Below are 14999 nucleotides of genomic sequence, written 5' to 3' on the forward strand. Positions count from 1 at the left end.
AGCAAGAACACATAAATGTAAATCCATTGTATCAGGAAAGATTTTCTCTGGATAACTTTAGACAATAACTAGAAATTATGCCCGCACGTTGCTGCGGGATTAGAAATTGTATAGATAAATATGTTTATAAAGATTACAATGCATTCAATCACTCGCAACCACAATACACTAATTAAAGATGAATTCAAAACTCTAAATAAATGTAAGTTCTCATATTTAAATTCTGTCTCCAAGGTAATCTTCTTGCTCGAAAACTTTGATCCACAAAACCAAATTACATTTTTCAGCAAAAAAGACCACTTTAACAAACCAAATACAATACACAAACACAGCTATTCAATTTAGATTGATTTACATCATAAAAAGTTCATTCAAACAACTAAACGGGCACAAATAAAAAAATTGAAAAACCAACCTTTTTCAAATAGTAACTGCTTCCCAATTCTTAGAACAAAATGCTATCATCTTTTGAACCACACAACTTTCATACAATCAGAAATCATCAAACCCTTTCATACCATCAAGTTTGTGCAAAAATATAAATACCAAATCTCAAACTTAAAAGCCAAAATTAAAATTAGTTAATAAATTGTGAATGTTTTGACGATGGATGATTACGTTATTAGGAGCGTCGTAATTAGATGAAATATGTGTGGTCTGCTCTGATTGACTAAAAAAAGAGAATACCATTGAGAATGGAGGGAGGGGCACATTGACTTGACCCAATAGAATTGCAAAAATGTATTCACAATTCGCAAAAGAAAGAACTCACTTGCTTAACAGGCGCAAGCACGCAAAATTTGCCTGCAACTCTTTTGCCTGAAAAATTAAGAACTCAAATCATGAGTACAGGATTGAGTAAAACAGAACGCTGGAATACATAGAAACACGGATAATTCAAGCATAAACTATCTCTGAAAAATTAATACCTCAAGTTTGTTTTCCCAATCTACACCATAAATATTACTCAAAATTGAACCAGCCTTGACAACAAACTGAGAAAACTCCTTGAAAAAATCTACGATGCTGTAAAACACCCCAAAAGTAGAAGAAAATAAGATGTCAAGAATTCATGAGCAGATAATTATAAGCTAAAGGAAAGAAAGGAGATTGGGAAACATACTTTAGCTTTGCAGCTCACAAAATTTGGAAGAGAGAAAATCCATTATCATCAGAACTCTTCTGTGAATTATCCGAATTCTTGTCATTCAAAGTTTTTCCAGAGTACAAAACAAAAGCAAACCAGAATCGTTTTGCTTCTTCAAGCAGTACATAGAAATGCATTTAAGTTAGACCAAATCCAGATTAAAGCAAGTGTTCCAGCAAAGGGATTCTAAAAGAACACCTCAAACCTTATTTCAACATACCATTATTAATATGACTATAGAATGGAGAAATAACAATACATACTATTCCGTTGCCAATGGCTGACGCATTTGATATTAACAGATCTTGCTTTCTTTGAACAGATTTGCAGCTTGCTTGTAAGAGTTCTCGTCCAATGACAATACTTTCTGTAATCAGAACCATATATATCCACAGAAACTAAAATCAAGAAACGACAACATAAACAAAAAGAAATTCAAAAAGTAAATAGAAGTAGTTTATAAACTAAACTTTACAAACAAAATGACATTTACAATAAGAAAGAACAAAACAATAACGTCAATCACAATCGAAAGGGGGCAAAGAGTGGCAACCTTGCACAATTCCATATAAGTATACAAACTAAAGGTCATATATCAAACAAACTCATAAAACCAACATACAATTACATATATCCTTAGCTCCTATGGAAAGAAAAAAATACTTGTACTATATTAATGGCCCTCTTTAAAAAATTAGAGAATAAGCAACTCAACAGCTGCATTGATAATTACAAAAAAAAGTGCATAACTTTTTTATACTGAAAGACTAAAAAACTGAGCAAATTAAACCTTATTTGAAGATGGAACACGTTTGCATTTCACAGAACCAACTAACAAACGAACTCACAACCTTATTTGATAAGAAGTTTGAGTCACTTGCTCCAAATCGTTCTCTTGACAAAAACAAAAACAAACACCCAAAATAAGGAGCTATGTTGGTTCCCAAACATTAACAATTGTTTCACTGGTATCTTTCATCAAACAGGTGGCGATCGCTGCTACTACGCAGGATTGAAGATTAAGTATCTGCAAATTGACCATAAAATAATAACAAAACCGCATCAAAATCCCAATTTTCAATCCCACTGAGCAAAACTAATATGTTAATATAGGAAAATTTTCTTACATATTTCAATATATCCAGAAAAATGGTTTCTTTGGCTTATGAACCTGACATGGACACATGCAACTCCCCTATAGAAATTTAAAAAAAAAAAAAACCCAACCTGAAAAACTAAAGGAAATGATTAGACCCAATACTATCTGATGAATTTCCAACAAATTGAACTGGGCTTCAGATAGATCGGCAGAAATTAAAAATGCATTCAAATACATGAACAAAATATTAAACAACAAAAATTCAAGAGAATTCAACTTTGCAATAAATTGTGGATCCCAGAACAAAATAATTATCCCTTTGTTTATTTCCTTAGCTATAAAAATTCCTCAATCTCTTATATCTCACAAAGAGAATATATGCATGTCAATCTCAGCTCATAAAAACGAAAGAAAATAGTAGGGTTTCTTAGTTTCTCACCCAAATCCACCAATTTGAATCAAATCTCTGCAACCCATCTTGAAATCCGTCTCAAATCACCTCCACGAACACAATTTTAAACATACATTAAGAGGAATCAAATAAAAACTAAAATCCAAAATTTGGAAAATTCCAACTTTGATATGCTATCGCTACTTGTGTTCATTAAATTTGATGTATCAGTGAAAAGGTAACCTCAGGGCTACTAAAATGTTCACTAAACGGCAAGGAAATCAATTCAGTGGGATAAATGGTCCCATATCACAAAACATACTAATTAGAATCGGTTACTTGGTGATCTCCTCATCGTTGAAGTGCAACAGGAGATAATCTACTATTAACTCAAAACAACTTTGAAATTGAAACATGATATATAAGTATTTCTTGTACATGCAACCAACAGGTCTCCAGAAAATTAAAGATAAATTGAAAATCAACTGTTTGTATCGAGATGTTCGATCAAATCGAAGAAAATTCACAGCAAAACCGAAAATGAAAACAGAAACTCACTTGTCATCAGCTTTTCTGGGAGCGTCAAACCTGCACTGGAAACTACAAAGAACAAAGACACAAAAATTGTTATTCACATATTATCTTTCACAGTTTCACGGATCCATCCTATTTGGACTTAATAAAGACATAGGTGAAGATCTATACCTTTTTCTTTTTGAGAGCCCCATCCTCCTTTTCTTCAGTCAGAGTCGATGCTATTTACAGAATACACACATGCATGAGTCAGAGTCGATGCTATATCAGTGTTGTCGGATGCTGAAGGAAGAAAGAGGCGGTGAAGAAAATGCGATCCAGAAATCCATTCCCTCTACCTACACTCAAATCATGCACCCAACACTCTCTCTTTCACTAACCCAAATCATGCCGTGAAGTCCTCTCTCCCCCAATTCCTGCACCAACCCACTGACACCAGAACCCATCCTTACTGTAAATTGACCCATCTGTCCTCAAATTCTATCCGTTGGATCTTGATTAAAGCAGGCAAAAGGGTAATTGTGTCTACCAACTGGGCAGCCCACTTCGAGCCCAAAACCCACCAGCCCAAATCAGACAACAATGGCACAACCCTAAACCCAAACCTACGGACACAATTACCCTCTTAACTTTTAATAATTACCCTCCAACCCATACGCAGGTTTGGTGGCTGTGATGTAAATAAGGCAAAATCATGGGTCAACCATTTAACTGTAGCTAAGCTACAGTCAAATGTCTCCTCAATTTTAGAATAGATAATGGAGATCCAATTTTGTTATATGAAGATAATTCTAGTGTTTGCTCTTTTGAACCTCCTAAGTGGCAAACTAATTTCTAACTTAACGATAATATCGTTCAACTCCCAACAAAAAAATCTGGCGATGTTGCACACTCACACTAATATGAGTAACATTATATTGTGTTTTATCCACCTTAAAATTAACCCCACCCCAAATGACGGAGTGAGTCTAGTGCCGAAAAATCATTGTATCAACAAGGATTCTCTCTAGACAACTTTAGACGATAGTGGAGATCGGACTTTAATAAAGTAAAGGACTGAACAAAAAATAATAATGCAAAAGAGGAAAGAAAGAAAGGACAAAGATTATCTAAAAAGAGAAATGTTAAGTAGATTCTTTTAAATTGAGATTCTATCACTTCATATTTATGTAAACTATTTTATAATATTAGCAGGAAAAAAAATTACCAAGAGCTTATTATAAGGAAAACTAATGAAAATGGCTTGAAAACTTTGAGTTTTAACGATAAGGACAAAATAAATGGTAAAGTGAATAGTATCATGTTTGACTTTTTAATGTAAAAATATGTTTTTAGTTAAAATAAACAGTACCGTGAACTTTTCATTAAAACCGTCTTTATTATAGCTATGCAACTATCAATAGCTTGCATTATTTTAAGTTGGAATTTAGAAGCATGGAGACAAAAAGCGTTTTGTAACCCTACCGACACGTAATAGGGGTGGAAAAGCAGGGAGACAAAAGGCGTTTTGTAACCCTACCGACACGTAATAGGGGTGGAAAAGCAGGGAGACAAAAGGCGTTTTGTAACCCTACCGACACGTAATAGGGGTGGAAAAGCAGGGAGACAAAAGTGGTATTGTAACACTACCGACACGTAATATGACAATGGAAAAGCAGGTGCTGCTTTTTCAAGAAAGCCAAGGGAAGGACGTTTGCACTTTCCAGTGGAAAACCACGATGCTACTATCTAATCATTGGAAGGTTCGCAAAAGTTTCATGAATACAATCGAGATTTTATCGAGATTTTATTAATAACTCAATTATCTATAATTATATTACTCGATTTGTAAATTTAGTTTGTAAAATTCAATCCCCCTCCTATTACTTATATTGAAACATCTAATCCAAGTCAAGCTCCTTCGATCAACAAAAACAAAAGTCATCTGCATCCATTATATCGACAAAAAATGACCAGAATGCTATCTGGATCCCTATATCTGGACATGACCGGGTCATGTAATCTAAATCGTCCATCCCAGTGTGTGGCGACGACTTCTTGTTTTTCATGCTTGCTTCGAGTGAAGACGTCCACACGCAAAAGATCTTCATCGTCCACTTTATTTCACGCGGTGATTCTTTTATTGGCTTTAAATTATTTTGATTAGTCAACATTTATTGGTCTTCCATGGATTTTTGTCAGGACTCAATACTAGTGACTATTCAACCCTACTTGATCCTGTCACTTCATCTTCAATATGATTTCGCATAGGCACTGGTATTTACATATTTAACTTTACTTTTTATTCTTAATTTTATTGAATAACTTGAAGAAGATTAATTATACAAAATTAACAAAAATGTGTCAAAAATAAAAATGATTGTGTGAATAAGACTATCTTTCACATAAAATGTGGTTTCTTTTACACAATCGAGCTAGAAACTTATCTCTTATACATTGAATTGGCTAATGATTTACACTCATCTTTCTGCCTTTTTCATTGACTAAGGTAAACCTAAACCTAGTGAGAAAATGTGGTAGCTATTACAATCGAACGCTAGGAATTCGTCTCCGACAATACACATATCTTTCACATAAAATGTGGTTTCTTTTACACAATCGAGCTAGAAACTTGTCTCTTATACATTGAATTGGCTAATGATTTACACTCATCTTTCTGCCTTTTTCATTGACTAAGGTAAACCTAAACCTAGTGAGAAAATGTGGTAGCTATTACAATCGAACGCTAGGAATTCGTCTCCGACAATACACATATCTGATAAAGAGAGTTCAAATTGGTTTTGCTTTTAGCAGTTTATAAAATATGTCAAATCCAACGAAATCAAACCAAACTAATTATAGTTTGATTTAGTTCAACCTAAAATTGCATATTTTTTTCATTATAAAAGTCTTACCAAACTTCTTAGATTGATTTTTATACAACGATATATTTTTGCATAGCTAAAAGTTAAATCAAAACTTCTTGGATTGGGGTGGGGTATAAATTTGTATCGAACTCGTCATTCTTGAGATTCAAATTTAAGACCTATTATTTATAAGTAAAGAGAAATATCGTTAGATCATAATATTAAATGACAACCGATTGGATGGTTTAGTTTGAACAATATTTTCATACAACGATATATTTACATTAAATTGAGATAAAATGGACAAGAATGCTCTCCGGACTCCTATTTAGGAACTTCCACCACTATCTCTGAGAGCTCATTTAAAGACTTTAAAAAAATATTCGAGTCCTTAAAAGAGTATATATTTTTTTGTATGAAAAGTTCTTATAGTGTAATCTTCAAATTAATATAAAAACTAAAATATTGAAAAATTATTATTCATGGATGAAAAAACTAAAAAAATATCTCTACCCTTAGTTTTTCAAAAATTAAAAAATTAAAAAAAAAAATAACGTGAAAAAACCAAAAATGAAAATAGAAAACTTCATTTTAATCCTTAAAAAAGATGAGTTTTAGATTATAACCATATGTAAGATTAAAATCCAATTTTAGTCCTTAGCACATTTAATCATATCATTTATTAGTGTATTTTGATGGTTTATTTTATCTTTTTATTTTTATTTTAATGTATTAATTACATTTAAATTTAATTTTTATTTCATTCATCATAATATATTTTAATGTCTACATTTAGGCAACTAATTTTTTATAATATATATTCCGATAACAATTTTGTATGTTCTTCATTTAGGTACATTAATACATTTGAATATTTTGGTATATCCATCGGTACAAACATGTAGTTACATTGATTCAATATAATGCATTTCGGTCAATATAATGCATTTCATTACGTACACTTTGGTACACACATTTGAGTATTGACTTTTAGGTACATTAATTCAATTATTATATTTCGGTAAATACATTTAGGTACATACATTTTGGTATTGATATTTAGGTACATACATTTTTGGTATTGACATTTAGGTACGTACATTTTGGTACATACATTTCGGTACGTATATTTTGGTACATACATTTCGGTATTGATATTTAGGTACATTAATTCAATATAATACATTTAGGTTCATTATAATATATTTCGGTACAATCATGTAGGTACAAATATTTCAGTACAAAAAAGTCAATTTTATATATTTTGGCAGAATCATTTATGTAAATGTATGTATTTATATATTTTTGTATCACAAATTTCTTTTAATATTTTCTCATTTACGTTCATTTCTAATTAAAAAAATAAATATGTGCATATTAATAAAATTAAAATTTAATATGGAGAGATTAAATAAAAATACATATTAAATAACAAAAATTGAATGTAAATTTTGATAATAGTACACTCAAGAGATTAAATTGAATAATTAATCTAGCACCAATTTTTTTTTTTAATTTTAATATTTTGCAAGAACTAATGTTCAAAAACCCTAAATGAAAATTTCACGTGGGTGGGATCAACAAACAAGGTAAAAGACAAAAATCCAGCTGGTGTGCAGCAAGGACAAAAAAACCAGCTGCTGTGCAGCACTGCATTCCCACGTTTATGGGTCACTTTTCTGCACAAAATCAACAGAGGCCCACTATACAATTTTCACATTTGAGATTTTCTTTCGAAGTATTTAGCGAGTTTTTATATATTGAAATATTTTTTGACAAAAAAAAAACATATTGAAATATTTTACAGACTTTAATTTCGACTTATTAAAAACTTTCTGTCTCTATATTTAGAGATTGTACTATTGTAAAGACTTGGTTTAGGTTCTTTATTGGAGATGCTCTAACATAACAAAAAAGTAAAAGCAGAGTAAGATCACATAAATATAAATTCATCTTATCTGCAATCTCTCTCAACAACTTTAGACGATGGTGGAGACCTAACTTTAACAAAGTAAATTAAAGATATTTAAAAAAATAATAATAACAACTTCATTAGTACATTCAAAAGTGTATGTACAATAAGGAGATTCAAATTAGATACGTATTCGCTCTTCAGTACTAACGAGAGTCATTAGATAAAAAAAACCTCCAAGTAATTGTAGACAATTGGAATTCACGGAACGACTATACAAATTCTACATATGTCATTTGGTTTACAAGTTGATCACTACGTGTACTTTCAGTAGTATCTTGGATTCTTGTTTACATTTTTTTTGGATTTGCAGATCCTCCATCTTCTAAGATAAGAGGAAAATTTTCCAACATCGGCTTCCTTGTAATTGCTGTAATGAGATGAGTTGTTGCTTTCATGGGGCAGGTCCTAATGAATCCTATAGCTATTGGACCCCATCCCACATGAAAAATGTTATCGGTGGCACCATTGTGTTTGGCAATCAATAATTAATGATGGGGTTGGGAAGAAAGGAAGGATTTATATACTCAAGGCAGGGGATTAATTAATCGCCATCATACCATTCATCTCGATGAATATATTGATATAATAGGAGGGAAGTCCAACGAAATACCTAAGTTAGAATTCACAAGCAATTTGAAACCATTAAAATTTGAGAAAATCTCAAAATCTACTGATTGAATAATATAAAAGGAATAATGCTAGAAATACCATTTATTTAAATTGTGGTAATGCTATGAAGACTATCTATTTAAACTATGTGGAGTGGTTGTTGACGATTGAGTTATTACATAAATGTTGATTAACATGCTTATTTTCTATTGGTGACATATCAAATTATAAATAGCACAACAATGCAGCAAGCGGAGAATCCCTCATATTAGCATCATGTAGACTTACGTACAATAATTTAAGTATCAAACAAAATGTATACTTCATTGTGGAACCAACCATGATGAATGAAATAATGACATAAGAGTAAATAAGAAAAGAGCTTGACCTAATATAGATATTTCATATCCAAAATGTCATTACGATTAAAACCAAATTGTAGCAAAGAGGTTTTCATTAAACCCCTCCAAAATTTATTGATTGAATAATATATAAGCTCACAACTCTAACACGTAGAATTAATACAAAATTACTAAAAATAATACCCTAAAATCTTTGAATGTTGATTTAACCTGGTAAAAAGAGAGAATTCGACCTAAAAAGCTCAGACATCACAACAAAGCAGTGGGTTGAATTTGTGACATTGTTCTTTATGAAATGCCGGTTCTACACATAAATATCACGTGAATTAATGATAACAACCAGAATTCTCCCTTAAAGCAGCATGGGCAAATTCATGAGCTGCATGGTACTTGGCTACATGAGAGTATGTCTTTCTTAAAATTGTGACATATCACGACTTTTCGTATTTAAGAATTTCTTGTGTACCAAACAATTTATGTTTGAGTATGGGAATTTTTAGTATACACCGATGTTCTTAGTTATTATATTTTTTATCACACATTCAACTGTATCACAATATTAGATTCTCGTGATTGCACATTCAACTATACCACATAACTCAACTGAACCAAAGAAGTATAGTAGAATTTTGAGAATTTCGCCATCTCCGGCAAGGGTTTTTTTTATCACAAATGGTCCCTGACATTGATCAAACACATCATTTTGGTCCCTGACATTGAAAATCAATAGAAATGGTCCTTGACTCAATCGTTTCTTAACCAAATTCGACCCATAGTATATCAAAATGAAGATAGGAAAGTGTAGAACAAGATTATAACTATTTTGAAGGCCAATCATTGCCGGAGATGGCCGGAAAATAGTCTCAAATGTGACTGGTCCGCCGAAAAACTGAAAAACTCGCCGGAAACTGGGTAAACTTTAAACGTTCATAACTTCTTCAATAATCAACAAAATCGAGTGATTCAAAAACAAAAATCATACTTCTTGACGAGACGAAGAGAATGGTATCTTTATGGATGACTACCTCGCCGTAGTTTGGCCGGAAAACGGCTCGAAATTAGATAACCATTTTCGAGTTAGCCAATTTCGAGCCGTTTTCCGGCCAAACTACGGGGAGTTAGCCATTAACAAAGATACCATTCTCTTCACCTCGTCTAGAAGTATGATTTTCGTTTTTGAATCACTCGATTTCGTTGATTATTGAAGAAGTTATGAACGTTTAAAGTTTACCCAGTTTCCAGCGAGTTTTCCAGTTTTTCGGCGGACCAGTCACATTTGAGGCTATTTTCCGGCCATCTCCGGTAATCATTGGGCTTCAAAATAGGTATAATCTTGTTCTACACTTTCCTATCTTCATTTTGATATATTATGGGTCAAATTTGGTTAAGAATCGATTGAATTACGAAGCTTTGAAAATTGCCCAAAGAGTTTTTAACGGAAGGACCATTTGTGATGTGTTTGATCAATCTCAAGGACCATTTCTATTGATTTTCAATGTCAGGGACCAAAATGATGTGTTTGATCAATGTCAGGGACCATTTGTGACAAAAACTCTTTAAACAAAGATCTAACTGTACCAGCTACTCCGAACGTGACATCTGTGAAATTGTGGTACGTGAATTGGAATTCAAGATAGGGGGAGTATCCATGAAATCCTAATCTAGGCTTGTTTCCACCTTTGGATTTCTGTTTACCTGACACGTGAGTGATAAGCTTTGTGATCCGACGGTGGAAGATTTGTCAACAACATGATAGGGTTTTAAGTCATTGATTTGGACTTGGATAATTACTATGGTTGATTTTGAATGTGTGAAGTAAGGTTTGTTGGAAGCACTATTAGAGATGGAATAATTGATTTACTCCATTGATTTACTCCATTGAACAAAAAAATTGAAGTGAACTAGATGTTGTATCTTATCTAATTTTCTTATCTAATTGGTTCACTTCAATTTTTTTGTTCAATGGAGTAAATCAATCAAAATTATGTTACTAGATGTTGTATCTTATCTAATTTTCTTGGAGGTTATCATGCAGGTTTGAGGCTTTAAACTTAAGTAGTGTGGGAGAATAAATTGGTATTGAATTTGTCATCAACGAGATTTGAATATAAAACCTCGCAATTACAAGTGAAAAAAATATATCACTAGATTAGTACTAAGTGACTTTAAAATACATTTTGTTAACCACCATACCTATCTTTGGGAGTGTACAAGTTAACGTGTACAACAACAACAACAACAACAACAAAGCCTTTTCCCACTAAGTGGGGTCGGCTATATGAATCCTAGAACGCCATTGCGCTCGGTTTTGTGTCATGTCCTCCGTTAGATCCAAGTACTCTAAGTCTTTTCTTAGAGTCTCTTCCAAAGTTTTCCTAGGTCTTCCTCTACCCCTTCGGCCCTGAACCTCTGTCCCGTAGTCACATCTTCGAACCGGAGCGTCATTCGGCCTTCTTTGCACATGTCCAAATCACCGGAGCCGATTTTCTCTCATCTTTCCTACAATTTCGGCTACTCCTACTTTACCTCGGATATCCTCATTCCCAATCTTATCCTTTCTCGTGTGCCCACACATCCCACGAAGCATCCTCATCTCCGCTACACCCATTTTGTGTACGTGTTGATGTTTCACCGCCCAACATTCTGTGCCATACAACATCGCTGGCCTTATTGCCGTCCTATAAAATTTTCCCTTGCGCTTCAGTGCCCTACGACGGTCACACAACACGCCGGATGCATTCTTACACTTCATCCATCCAGCTCGTATTCTATGGTTGAGATCTCCATCTAATTCTCCGTTCTCTTGCAAGATAGATCCTAGGTAGCGAAAACGATCGCTTTTTGTGATCTTCGCTAGATTGCTCCGGTCATTAGTGTGGATAAATATATAAATGGATAGAGATAGGAAAGCAAACACAAGATGTACGTGGTTCACCCAGATTGGCTACGTCCACGGAATAGAAGAGTTCTCATTAATTGTGAAGGGTTTACACAAGTACATAGGTTCAAGCTCTCCTTTAGTGAGTACAAGTGAATGATTTAGTACAAATGACATTAGGAAATATTGTGGGAGAATGATCTCGTAATCACGAAACTTCTAAGTATCGGAGTGTGGTGTCGTCTTGACTTGTCTTATCTGTCTCATAGGTAGATGTGGCATCTTCTCTGGAAGTACTCTTCCTCCATCCAGGGGTGGTATCTTTAACTGGTGGAGATGCACAAGGTAATGTATCAATTTCACTTGAAGCTTACTTGTAGTTTCATGCTTGGTCAAGCGCGATACAAACCATGTAGTAGGAGTCCCCCAAGTCGCCGAGCTAGGGGGTCTGCTGAAAGAGGTGACAGACAAGGTAAGCAATCAGAGCTCCGACTGATTGTTCACCTTCTCCCCATCTTGCAGCAGCATGAAGGATAAAGAGAAGAAAAATGAGAAGAGATGATATGAGATACTTTTGCTTTTGAAGAAGTAACTTTCCACAGGCTTATTCTTGAACTGAGCTGGAGGGTTTTCTGGTTTCCTCCAGAGTATAAGGCCGACTGAAGAATTTGAGGGTCAAAACAAGTCCATCAAATCTAGAGTACGTTCCACCCTGCTGATATGGGATACTTTTGCTTTTGACAGAGTAATGGATGTATCGGCACGTGTGCTGTTACGCTTGTCTCCACATGCTTCCTTGTATCCTTCGCACTTGCCCTATCTGTTCCTCAAGCAGATGCGGAATCTTCCCTGGAAACATAAGATGTTGAAGATGAGTACTCGAGAGCAATGCCAGGTAAGTAATCAGGTAAGGGGTTCCAGGAAGTCAGTTCCTGGCTGGAAGCTTGATTCCAAGTGCTGACTGATTGCTCTCTTTCTCCTTGTCTTGCAGGTAAAAACAAGGCCAAAGGAAAAGACAGGGAAAAAGCATGATATGGGATACTCTTGCTTTTAACCCTGATGATATGAGATATTCTTGCTCTAGTATAGCTTGTTTGCAGAGGTATTATCGGGGGGAAAGAAAGCTAAATATTTCGAAATGCTTCGTTGGGAGTGCCCTCTCAGATATGATGAAGGGTTGAGCATTTTTGCAGGTCTGCCTGTCTGTTGGGGATGGAGGTCGACATATATAGGAGTCTCCCTAACAAGTAGTAATGCTATTCCTTTACCCTGCTTGGTCATAGCACGGTAGTGGGAGCTGCCAGTTTCACATGTTTTAACTATGTCAGAGAACTTTGAAAAAGTGGTCTGTGGTATCTGGCTCTCGAGATTCGGAGAACGATGCCTCTTCGATTTTTGAGAAAGCAATCATGCTGCTCTCGAGATTCGGAGAGCAGTGTCTCTTCGATTTTTGAGAAAGTAATCATGTTGGGAGTCTGGCTCTCGAGATTCGGAGGCGGTGCTTCTTCGATTTTGGAGCAAGCAATCTTGTTGGGAGTGTTGTCTCGAATGTGAGTAAAGGTTGGGCATGTTTGCTAGTCTACCTTGCCACGAAGCACAAAGGTTGACACACAGGGACTTTCCAATTATCCAGCAATGGTACTGTTCCTTTACCCTCTCTTCGATTTTGAGAAAGTAGTCATGTTGGGAGTCTGGCTCTCGAGATTCGGAAGACGGTGTCTCTTCGATTTTGGAGCAAGCAATCTTGTTGGGAGTGTTTTCTCGAATGTGAGTAAAGGTTGGGCATGTTTGCTAGTCTACCTTGCCACGAAGCACAGAGGTTGACAAACAGGGACTTTCCAATTATCCAGCAGTGGTACTGTTCCTTTACCCTTGTGGGTAATAATATGGTAGCTAGACCTTCAAAATTTATGGGTCTAAACTTTGTTAGTGCTGTTTCTTTGCTATTCTTTTACCCTTCTTGGTCAGAGCGATGTAGTGGGAGCTGCAAGCTTCACGTGCTCAACTTTGGCAGAGAACTTTGGCAAAGTTATCTGTGGTACCCATGAGCTATTGTTGCGTGTGGGAAGTGGGTGATTGAACAGTAAGATTCATGTGCTTTCTACTTCACCAGAAGTCTTCGACAGAATGCCCATAATTTCTGCAAAGCTGAGTGTGCGTGTGACAGGTGCTGACAAGGCTAGAAAAGTAGGTGCCTCTTCGATTTCTGAGATCGGCCCTCGTGGTCTATGGGGAGCCCAGCTTTTGAGAAAGCGAGCGCCTCTTCGATTGATTCGGAGAACGATGCCTCATCGATTTTTGAGAAAGCAATCATGCTGGGGGTCTGGCTCTCGAAGATTCGGGGAGCAGTGTCTCTTCGATTTTTGAGAAAGTTTGGGAGTTTGGCTCTCGAGATTCGGAGGGCGGTGCCTCTTCGATTTTGGAGCAAGCAATCTTGTTGGGAGTGTTTTCTCGAATGTGAGTAAAGGTTGGGCATGTTTGCTAGTCCACCTTGCCACGAAGCACAGAGGTTGACACACAGGGACTTTCCAATTATCCAGCAATGGTACTGTTCCTTTACCCTCTCTTCGATTTTTAAGAAAGTAGTCATGTTGGGAGTCTGGCTCTCGAGATTCGGAGGACAGTGCCTCTTCGATTTTGGAGCAAGCAATCTTATTGGGAGTGTTTTCTCGAATGTGAGTAAAGGTTGGGCATGTTTGCTAGTCTACCTTGCCACGAAGCACAGAGGTTGACACACAGGGACTTTCCAATTATCCAGCAGTGGTACTGTTCCTTTACCCTTGTGGGTAATAATATGGTAGCTAGACCTTCAAAATTTATGGGTCTAAACTTTGTTAGTGCTGTTTCTTTGCTATTCTTTTACCCTTCTTGGTCAGAGCGATGTAGTGGGAGCTGCAAGCTTCACGTGCTCAACTTTGGCAGAGAACTTTAGCAAAGTTATTTGTGGTACCCATGAGCTATTGTTGCGTGTGGGAATTGGGTGATTGAACAGTAAGATTCATGTGTTTTCTACTTCCCCAGAAGTCTTCGACAGAATGCCCATAATTTCCGCAAAGCTGAGTGTGCGTGTGACAGGTGCTGACAAGGCTGGAAAAGTAGGTGCCTCTTCGATTTCTGAGATCGGCCCTCGTGGTCTCTGGGGAGCCCAGCTTTTGAGA

At 35.5% G+C, this 14999-nt stretch overlaps 1 long non-coding RNA gene across 1 annotated transcript; it reads right to left on the reverse strand.

Annotated features, from left to right (window-relative positions):
* Window positions 1-193: 193 nt before the first annotated feature.
* LOC103426658 (uncharacterized) lies at window positions 194-3806 on the reverse strand. The gene is made up of 9 exons (XR_011572223.1): window positions 3343-3806; window positions 3196-3237; window positions 2686-2745; window positions 2275-2342; window positions 1999-2174; window positions 1411-1545; window positions 1124-1259; window positions 930-1026; window positions 194-819 (listed from the first exon to the last, which is right to left on the reverse strand). It is a non-coding gene; the product is annotated as an uncharacterized lncRNA (long non-coding RNA).
* Between the last annotated feature and the right edge of the window lie 11193 nt (window positions 3807-14999).

The sequence above is a fragment of the Malus domestica genome, chromosome 02, assembly GCF_042453785.1.
Source record: "Malus domestica chromosome 02, GDT2T_hap1".
NCBI lineage: Eukaryota > Viridiplantae > Streptophyta > Magnoliopsida > Rosales > Rosaceae > Malus > Malus domestica.